We start from the raw sequence: 11,265 nt of genomic DNA on the forward strand, positions 1-11,265 counted from the left end.
AATGATAAATGTAAGCAACTGATGAATCTCTGTAAAGAGTATATGGGAGTTCTTTGAACGATTCTTACAACTTTTTTTGTGGAAACTTAATTTTTTAAGAAAGTGTGTATAAATGGATTATTCAAGTTGCTATCATTGTTTTTAAGTAGCAGGATTACGGGTAGTGTTCCTTTTTATTTTTATATATCTGTTTTCTACCAAATATTCTGTCATAAGCATTAACTATCTTTGAAATCAGAGAACAAATGAAATGATACAAATGATTCTTTCTTTTCATACATACTCCAACTGTGCTTTTCTTTTCAAGTATTTTTTTTGTATTTATTTGAGAGAGCACAGTGAGAGAGAGAGAGCACAAGTTGGGGAGGGGAGGTGCAGAGGGAGAAGGGGAAGCAGGCTCCCCCCTGAGCAGGGAGCCCCATTGCCTGGCTTGATCCCAGAACCCTGGGATCATGACCTGAGCCAAAGGCAGATGCTTACTGACTGAGCCACCCAGGCACACTGAGCTTTTCTTTTCTGTCTGCTGGTTAAGGTGTCTGTGCCTACTTCCCTAAAGGATTTGAGGTAGCTTAGAGCCAGAAATACACAGGAGCACTGGATGTTTTACACAACTAATGAATCGTTGAACACTACATCAAAAACTAATGATGTACTATATGTTGGCTAATTGAACATAATAATAAAAAATAAATAAAAAAGACAAAAAAAAAAAAAAGAAAAGAAACACACATGAACTCCCACCAATAAGACCCAAACTGCACACAAAAGTGGGTGGGGAAGATAATTAACTCATGCAACTGTAGATGAGAGCACTTGATCCTCTTGCCCCCCTTATTTGGGGAAGCCCAAATTTTTCCAGATCCCACCCTACTGGTTATATATATTCTCCATGCACAATTAGCATGTTTCCAGGAGAGTTTCACTATCATGAGGACACCCTTTCTGCTGACTCTCTATCTGCTCCTCAGTCCCAAAATGTGAGGCCACTAGCTCTTTGAGGAGGCACTAAAGTACCTTCCTTTTTGTCTTTTCTGCCTTGCTAAGCATCTCAGCAATACTACAGAGATTATTATCTTCTCTGGTACTTTTAGCATTGTTACCATGTGAAGATCTAGACAATACTCGGCAGATGCCAAATCCCCAAGATAATGGCTGTTATTTTAAGGATCTTCCTCCTCTTCAAACATGGTTACCAAGATAACGCACACAGATCACAGGCGTCCTCACGCATATAAACAGTGCAATGTGCAAGTCTCTGGATTAGCCTGACGCACTGTGGGGTGAAGTCGGAATGGCAGAACTCTGCCAGGGGTGGTGAAGGTGCTTGGGTTTCCCTTCCAAACAATGCATGGGGAGCCTGGAGGAAATGCCTCCAGCAAAGCCCACTGCTGAGCTGGGACGCCCTGTTCTCCGCTTAAAGGGCCACTGCAAGGCTACAGCCAGTCCACATCTGACTTCTTTTATGTATGTTTCTCTGTGTTTTTTGACATATGTTTATTCTTACTTTACCAGTTGTTAGAAGTAGCACAATTTCTTAGAAATACATGTTTGTGGTAACTCTCCAGATCTCTGTGGCCATGCTCAAGGGAAGGCTCCAAATAGTGATGACTGCAAACCCCTCTACTTAATAGGTTGATCATCAAACAAGACCTTATTTATCATAAAGGAGCTGTTTTGGATGATGTTTGGCCTATAGCACATCTGTTCAATAAATACCTATTCAACAGTTCAGTAACTGAATGTCTAACCAGCTACTAGGAACTCTTCCTAGCCACGTTTATTTATAGAGCGGGAGTCCCTGGATCACGCAGACCTCTGCAAACTTCTAGGGCAGACAGAAGGGGTCCTCAGAGCCACACCCTCGCCATCAGCTTGGAGCTGGTCAGGAATGCAGAATCTCAGGTTCCAGCCTGGAACTTCTGAATCAGGATCTGCATTTGGACAGAATCTCCAGGGCACTTGAGTCCCACTCAGGAAAGGCTGCAGCCTGGCATACGCGTGTGTCTGCCGACTCCCACCTTCAGTGCTGTGGGGAGGAGGCAGGGCTTACTGAAAGGCCGGGTGAAGAGCAGGCTGGTCTCAGGGGAGGCAGGTGCTCCTCCAAAAGATGTTATTTTTGTAAAAGATATTTTAAAAATGCTGTCCATCTTAAATATATTTGAGAAGGATGTTATTTGAAGGGAACCTGTGGTAAATCTTGTTTTCTGGTGGAAGGAAGAGGAAGGTACACTGGCTGCAGCCTGAACCTGAGCTGAACACTGCATTAGGCATGACACACACGTGTGTGCATGCATGCACCTGTGTGCGTGTGCACACACAGCTACGCATACACAGCTGACCCTTGAACAACATGGGTCTGAACCACGCGGGTCCACTTACACGTGGGTATTTTCCAATAAATACAGTACAGTTCTGTAAAAGTATTTTCTCTTCATTTACTTTATGCTGAGAATAAAGTATATAATACATATTGCATACAAAATATGTGTTAATCAAATATTTTGTTATTGGTAAGGCTTCTGGCCAATAGTAGTTATGTTTTTTTGGGAATCAAAAGTTACACTTGGATATTTTACTGTGCCGAGGGTCAGCACCCCTAACCCCCGTGTTGTTCAAGACTCAGCCACATATACATGTGAATATGTGTATATACACATATGTATGTGTGCGTACATATGTAACTCTTTTCTTCTCGGCACCGAGGCACTTGGCTACGAATCCCACCTTACGGGATAAGCAAGTGATGCCCGGGTTGGGGGCCGTCAGTAACTGCATGTGAGGAGTGGGGCAGAGCTTGGAGGGAAGTCTGACTGCTTTCAAACCCATGCTCCTCTGGCTCTACCTTACTTCCTTCTTTTTGCATAAAATAAAGAATCCTTTTCTGATCCCAAGCACTTCCTAATTTGTTCTGATCATTGGATTGTGTGTATGGGGGTGTGTAGGGTACGCTTTTCCAGTTACTACTGCTTGTAATAAAACAGCTGGCCTGACAAATGTCACATTTTGCTAGAAGAATCAAACCCCACGAGCTGCACTGTAGGTTCCCTGTAAAGGATTGAAGCGGGGACCAAGCCAAGGTATGGTGAGGCACGGTGAGACCTGGCTGGTGGGCCTTCCTCCCCACCTTCCCTGTGCTCTGCAAGCTCCCATTCACTCTCTCTGCCTCAGTTTCTGCGTTTGTAAAGTGAGCTCATAGTAGCAATGGCTTCTATTATTACTATCAAATAATATCAATACCAAATATGGTAAATATCATGCACTCCTTCTGATATGATGCCCAAAACAGAATAAATGCTCCATGACTAGTTGCTGTTACTGCAGGCAGTAGTAATGATGCTTATGTGACGAAGTTCCAATTATGGGAACACAAAAGATGGTGACCAACTCCATCTGAGCGAGAGGTGCTGGAGAATATGTGACTGTGGGTCTATAAGAACCAAACTCCCAGTTATCTGATTGCCAGGTTGGGGGTGGGGGAGAAGCTTTGTGTGCATGTGTGTGTGTGTGTGTGTGTGTGTGTGTGTGTGTGAGCACGCACTTGCGCATGTGTGTTTACTGTGAGCTTTTAAATATAACAATCTTCTTTTTAAAAATGAGGTATTCAATGGAAATAAGACTTTTTTAAAAAGTGCCAGGTGCCTTTTCATTTGTCACAAAGAAGTTCCTAGTTGTTCCAATGTTCAGACCTTGAGAAACGAAGACTTTTACATATTTAAATAAACTCTGGTTTTGTGTTTCTTCTTTTGAAATCTGACAACCAAGATACCCAGACAATTTTTTCAAAATAAACAACCTATGCCTATGACTTGCTGGATTTAAAAAAAAAAAAAAAAAGATACAGGTGATTTTTTTTTCAAAGATTTTATTTATTTGACAGAGAGAGACACAGCAAGAGAGGGAACAGAAGCAGGGGGAGTGGGAGAGGGAGAAGCAGGCTTCCCATGGAGCAGGGAGCCCGACTCGGGGCTTGATCCCAGGACCCTGGGATCATGACCTGAGCCGAAGGCAGACACTTAACAACAGAGCTATCCAGGCGCCCCGATGCAGGTGATTTTTTAAGAGTCCTTGAACCAAAGCAAATCTTTTCCCCCCAAAGTCTATATTGTGTTCCCCAACCCTTGCTGGGGAAGGAGGTTTCAGCCAGCTTAGGGGGCCAACTGCAGTTAGCCGGGGCTCGGGCAGCGTTCTGCAGAGCACAGTCCTTTGAGTAGATGGTTTACTCTGGCCAGGCTGTTGTTCTGCTTGAGTGGGGAAGCAGGCGAGCTTCTTTGGATGTTTGCACTGACAGCCATTGCATGGCACTCACGGCCTTGAGCTACAGTCTGTGTGTGAATGTGACTGATAGTTGGGGGGCAAGCCAGCCCACAGGTGCCAGGACACTTCAGACCAATGTTGACTTCCTCCTTTCATGGCCCATGGCCAATGACTGAGGGGGTGGGTACAAAAGGCTGCCTTCCTCTGCCTCCAAGAGAGACCTGCTCTGGGTGCCAGACACGCTCCAGAGCTCCGCATGGGATCAGGCTGAAGCTGGTCTCCTGCTGATGCCATATGCTTACTTAGCCTTCCTCTTCTCCATCTTCCTTCCAACACTGCCTTTCTCCTCATCCTAAACAAACCAGAATCCCCCTTCCCGTCTCTGCTTCTAGAAATCCAGTCACCAGCACTGTCCCTTACGAAGACTGAGACAAGAACAGTACCCCTACCATGGGGTGTGTGAGCCCAGAGCACCGAGGCCAAGGAGCCAGTCCACAGCAGGAAAGGCCATGGGTCCCTGAGGGCACAATGCTGTGCCACCAGGACTTTGGGGGAGGGGAGACCCATCCACTGAGCCGGGAGCTGCACATCCACGGAAGGCACAGGAAGATACCATGCTTTATGGAAGATGCCAGTTTGCAGGACCTTCAGGATTAGGGTCGCCCCTTAGTGGACATCATTCCCAAAGGTCAAGACCAGAATGACAGCAGCACCTGTACCTCCCTGGTGTGGCTGATCTCTCCTGCCTCATACTCTTTACTGGCATTTGAGACTCTGCTCCTCTCTGCCAACTTTCACTTCAACTCACACTCTTCTCTTAAACATGGGTCTGACTTGCTTTTTATCTCCCCTCTGAGCCAGACGACCACTGTGATATTTGGTGAGGGCGTTCATCTTCATCCCCCCAGAGAGGCATGGACGGTGATCTCCTGGGACAGCAAGCAATTGGACTGAATTCTGTCTCTTTGCATGGGAGCCAGGCATTTACGTCCTGGTCCCTGTCTCAGTTTCTTCCTTTTGGCCACCCCTCAAGCCCTACACAGGTTGCAAACAGTTAGTATTGTTCTCATCCCCCACGTTTTACACTATATGTTAGGACACTGTTCCCACCAGCAGGAATGGCTTTCCCCATCTGACAGATCCTGCTCATCCCTCAAGGCCCAAATCGAGTCAGGTGCTTCTGCTTCTGGGACTGTCCTAAGCCCTGTCTCCTCTAGCAATTTCCTTCTCGTGTTAATACCCCTGCAGCTGACACACACCTTCACGGAGCCCTCTGGTTGCAGTTAGAAATCTACGTCAGCACTTCTTCGATGTACATATGAACCCCTGCGGGTCTTGTTAAACTGTGGTTTCCGATTCAGCGCCTCTGGGGTGGGGCCTGAGACCCTGCATTTCTCACAGGCTCCTTGGGAGCTGATGTTGCTGGCCCACAGGCTCTCTGTGGATTAGCGAGGGCTTTGGGGACTCCTTTGTCCCCTCTCCTAGATACTTAGGAGGAGCAGTCTGTCTGATTTACCTTTATAGCTGCTCCCCTGCCCGAAGCAGTACTACACACACCTCACAGGCTCACATACTGGTGGGTTTAAATAGATTGGCACATGCCTAACAAGCATGTAGTGAAAGGTTGTTGCTGTAACTTAGATTAAAATGGAAAACACAGATAAGCCCCCTGTTCCTTGAGGGCTCTCTGCTAGGATGTTATTGGCATGGAGATGGTGGGAGGGTGTCCAGGTTTTTGGATCTGGTGGTATGAGCTCCATGCAAGGTGCTTCATGTACCCGGTCTCCTTTCTCCTCAGTGTTACCCGATAAGGACGCAGCATGGGCCCTGCCTCTTAGACGATGAACCTGGGTGGTGCTAGCCATACAAGAACGAGTTGGTTAGGAGGCGGTGGGCTTCCAAGGCAGTCTTGCCCATCAGAGGCTGGTTCCCACTGAGATGCCATAAGGAAGAGCCTCGCTCTTGCTCAGGGACCTGTAGGAGTCTATAGCGCTGGATTTTACCAACGACTACCCAGTTAAGGGTAGTTTTGGGGTAAGTTGTTGAGGGTAAGTTTTACGTCTTTCCTCCAAGTACACTGCAGAACATTCTCTGCACATCTTGAGAAAGTCGTAGGCTGCCTTTCCCTCTGCCAACTCAGCTTATTTCAGCTTATTTCAGCCCCTGTGATGACTCTCCGTTGTGCTTCCATGTGTCCCTGAGCTCTGTTTCCAGGGGACTTCCTGACAGTTCTTCCCCAGCTCCCCTCCCCACCACGCCCCCAGGCAGCTCTCTTCACTTCCCGGCCCTCTGCAATGTAGAACTCACTGATATCCAAGGCGGTCCCGCAACCACTGCTGAGCTGTGCAGCTCAGAGATGGCGTCACAGCCCGAAGAGTAAGAACTGGGGCTTCAGAGCCCTGCTGAATGAGGTCTGATTCCTGGCTGTGACGTTTACTAGCTGTGCGACCTTGATCTTGGAGCCATGATTTACCCTCTTCGAGCCTGTTTCTTATTCAGTAAAGTGGGGATGATGACTAAGCCATCACCTGCCTCAGGAGGTGGCTAAAAGGCTGAAATGAGGGGTGTATTTACGTTCTCAACGGGGTCCCACAGAAAGTTCTGGGAGGGAATCGATACTTGAAAGAAGGGAATGACACAGTATTGTTCAGGCTTCTAGCCAAGGGCAGACCCCAGTCTGTTTCATTCTGGGAGGCTAAACCTCCAACAGATGATTCGTCTCTTTACTGGCTTGAAGAGCCAGGGTCAGAATTCAGGGTGACTGCAGCTGCCGGAGAGAGGGAGTCGGGACGGGGGTTCCTGCATTCTGTGTATGGCTCTACCTGACTCTCAGCTGATCCCTCAACCACAAGCTCAAGTAGCCCTGCTAAGGGTCAAGATGCTGAGCTGAGATTTGTTCTCCTATCTGGGAAAGAAGGTTTTCAGTTAGAGCCCGTCTGAGTTATTTTCTTGCAAAAACAAACAAGCAAACATTAGCACTCTTCTTAAAAAAATAATTGACTCCAAAGCATATGGTCCCAATGCCAGAATAGAATCCCAAATCAATATATTAAAGAACCAGGAGAATGACAACAACAGAAACCACTCTGGAGATGACCTAGATATTAGAATCCTTAGGATTTTAAAGCAACTGTTGTAACTATTCCCAGTGAGGTAAAAGAGGACATGCTCGTAACGAAAGAAAAGAGACATTTTTGGTAAAGAAATGGAAACTATAAAAAAATGGAAATTAGAGAACCAAAAAATACAATGTCTAAAATAAAGTGCTTATTATAAAGGCAGGCCCTCAATAAACAGGCAGATATTAAGGCAACACAGAATGGAAGAGATGCTCAGTTTCTTCAGAACTGAGTTACAGATGAACATAGCATACTTTTAGACAAAAAAAATGTTGTTCAGACATCATTGATTATGGAGATTATGGAGACTGTTTTCTTTGTGAAACTAAATTCCTCCTGAATTATTATTATTTTAAGATTTTATTTTATATTTTTAAGTAATCTCTACACCCAACATGGGGCTCGAACTTACTGCCCTAAGATCAAGAGTCGCATATTCTGCCGACTAAGCCAGCCAAGCGTCCCATGAATTATTTTTTCAAAGGACAGTCTTTTAGCAACTGAAACACATTAAGCTGCTCTTGAAGCCTGCTGCCCCACTAAACAGTGTGGGTGAGGGTGGGCGGCTGGGGGGGTGTCGTGATTTAGCCAACACTCCCTGGGTTTCTGTGGCAGCCCAATGGTAGAGAGGGAAAGCACAGCCCTGTCCCCTTCTACCATGGGGAGGTGCTGAGTCAAATCCCACTGGTGGCTTTGCCTTGCTCTGTGACTCTGACCAAGATATTTCGTATGTTCATACCTATGTTTTTGTTGTTTGTCTGTTTTTCATCTATAAAGTAGGTATTTTTGAAGTTGTGCTTATAAACTTGTTACAGGGATTTAATAAGAATGCCTATTCTAGGTACGAGCCTGGCATCTACCATCGTTTTCTCTGTGTCTGTAGCGTTGTAAACAAGAGACTTTGCTGGACATTTCAGTTCCTTTGAAGTAGTGCAGTGGGCCTCTGGGCCTTAGCTGGATCCCACAGGGACTCAGGGATACCACTGTGGGACCGATGGGGTGGGTGACCGTCAGGCCTCTTTGCAAGAGCAGCTTTGCTTGAGCACCAGGATCAACCCAGGCCCTGCAGCAGGGGGCCTGTTGTGAGCAGTCTCACACATCTGAGGCCTGGGGGAAGAGCCAAAAGGAAGATTCTGGAACGGTCATCTTGGGGATGGACTCTGTCAGATACAAGAATGAGGGCTAGAGCACATCCTGTAGGCCTGAGTAATACAGTGTGTTACAGAGAGGCTGTGGCCTTCTGGAAGGCCGTGTCTCCCTGGCACCTTCAGGATCTGCAGCTTCCCCAGCAACCGCAGTGCTCAGGCTGACCAAGCAGTGATGGTCATAGTGAAGTGCTGCCCCCATGTGGCAGGTGGGGGCAAGGACTGTCGAAGTGACCATTCACCATTTCTCTCTCTTCCGTTCGGGCCTTGGTGAGAGCCCTGGAAACAGGGGTTAATACTGGATGCAATCCAAGCAGTATTTTAAAAATATTTTTTTTGCTATAACTTCAAAAGAATCATAATTGAAAATTGAAACCCAAATATCCAGGTGGTAATATTGATACTCTAGCTCCATCCTTTTTTTTTTTTTTTAAAGATTTATTTATTTATTTGAGAGAGTGAGAATGAGAGAGAGTACACGAGAGGGGGGAGGGTCAGAGGGAGAAGCAGGCTCCTCGCTAAGCAGGGAGCCCGATGCGGGACTCGATCCCGGGACTCCAGGATCATGACCTGAGCCGAAGGCAGTCGCCCAACCAACTGAGCCACCCAGGCGCCCTAGCTCCATCCTTTTTTAAAACAGATTGGAGAATGCCACTCCTGAGCTCAGAACCCTAAGGGTTCTCCATGATTCTGAGAATATTATCCTAACTCCTCACGTTAACCTGTAAGACCTTACCTACCTCCTAAGCCTTATTTTTTATCTCTTGATTCCTTGTTAGCTCTGTCTCAGGCTTACCGGTAAGTGTCAGTTTTATCCCACCAAGCCAGCACTTTCCTGCCACAGGGCCTTGGTACATGCTGCTTCCTACACCTGACACTTTCTTGACTTCGCATCCAAGGCTCCCAGTGCCCACCTTCTACCTGCTGATTCCTATTGATTTTACAAGCATCTGTGTAACTATTTCTTAGTCTGAGAAGCTCTCCCCACCTCCCAGGCTAGGCTGTACCCACATTTTATCTTATTTAATTAGAATAACTCAGCCCTAGATCATTAGTTATGTAATTATGTGTTTACTGACCCTCTCCCTGGCTCTGTGTCAACAAAAACCTTGTCTACTTGTTCACTCCTCGGTCCCTGGCATTGGGCATGGAGTGGACAGTCAAATGTGCTAAACAGGAGAACAACTATTAGTTTAGTATCCTAGTTATTTTCCTAATTCTACCTCCTTCTCCAAAATCATTTCTAGGAAGAAGTTGATGAATCTATATATGTTCATGGAGACAGAGCAAGGCAAATCCAGGGCACACGGGCACACTGAGGAACCAGCCTGGGCTCAGAGCAGGGGCAGGCCATGGGCCTGCACATCTGGCTGTGTTCTCATTTTTAACCTCCTTGTGCATTGCTGCCTGTTCCGTAGTGACAGGGAAATCATCCGCCAGGAATGGCTTCAACATTTCATGATGCCTAAGAGAAATCTTAAGATTTTCCTATCAAATCCTTTTTATTTAATTGTTTTTTATCTTAAAAGTGATTCTACTTATCCAAGTTATATACAAGTAGATAGTGGCTGTGGAAAAGAAAATGGCATTATTCAGTTAATAAACCATGCCAAAATGTTGTGACTTAAAACTGTAATGGTTTGTTACTTTTCGCAGTGCTGTAGGTTGACTTAGCTCAGCTGGGTGGTTCTGGTCCTCGTAGCACTGCTGGAAGGCACTCATGTTGTATGTTCCTCTGGCCTCTGGGCTGGGCGGGAGGGCCCAGGAAGTCTTCACTCACATGACTGCCCCTCTTCATGAAGCTAAATGGAGCTTCCTCACAGCACGATGCTCTCAGGGTGGCCCACCTCCTTCATGGTGGCTGACTTCAAGAGAGAAATTGGAAGCTGTGAGCCACATAAGGCCTCATCCCAGGACTGAGATGGTATTACCCTGCCACATCGTGTTGGTCAAAGTAGTCACGGGCAAGAACAGATTCGGAGTGGTGGTAGACACAGACAGCATGTCTTGATGAGTGAAGCAACATGTGCTTATTGGGAGGGAATTGGTGGTGGCCATTTCGGAAGACTGTGTCCTCCAGCATCAGATGTAAGAGTCAAACCCTGGTCCTGTTGAGGATCAGCTGCATAGCCATGGCATGGTGCTTAAATGCTTGACCCCCCAGTCATCTTCTCAAATAGGGAGAACACTAATTGCATAGATTTGCTGGAGGAAGCAAATAAAGTAATAATGTATACAGTATGCACTTGGTAGGCACTCTGCTAATTATACTGGAAAAAAATTCACCTTAGTTCTCAGTAGCAGATAGAGTTGGTGTCCAGCCCATATCCCCTAGGTCCACGGATGAGGCCACCTGCCAACTCTGACTGGCCTGTGCAGGGTTGATGCTTTCTGTCCTTGTCCTTCCCTGGACACCTCTGAGCCATGTCTGCCTGCACAGACTCTCAGGTCACCAAAGATTGGACTCCACTGGCTTCCAGAGGTCACCGTCTTGAGCCCACCTTTTGACAGCTTTCGCTCCTTCCCATTTTACTTCCCCAAGCCCTCAATGTGCTTCTCAAGATCACTTCCCTAATAAATCACTTGGATCCAAGTCCTTGTCTTAGGCCCTGTTGGGGAGGACCAAAACTAAAACATAGACCATCAAAATTCTCTAGATATGTAATACATTTTGTTTATTTATATATATTTTTAAAGATTTGTTTATTTATTTGAGAAAGAGAATGCAGGATCAGAGGAAGAGGCAG

The sequence above is a fragment of the Neomonachus schauinslandi genome, chromosome 10, assembly GCF_002201575.2.
Source record: "Neomonachus schauinslandi chromosome 10, ASM220157v2, whole genome shotgun sequence".
Lineage (NCBI taxonomy): Eukaryota > Metazoa > Chordata > Mammalia > Carnivora > Phocidae > Neomonachus > Neomonachus schauinslandi.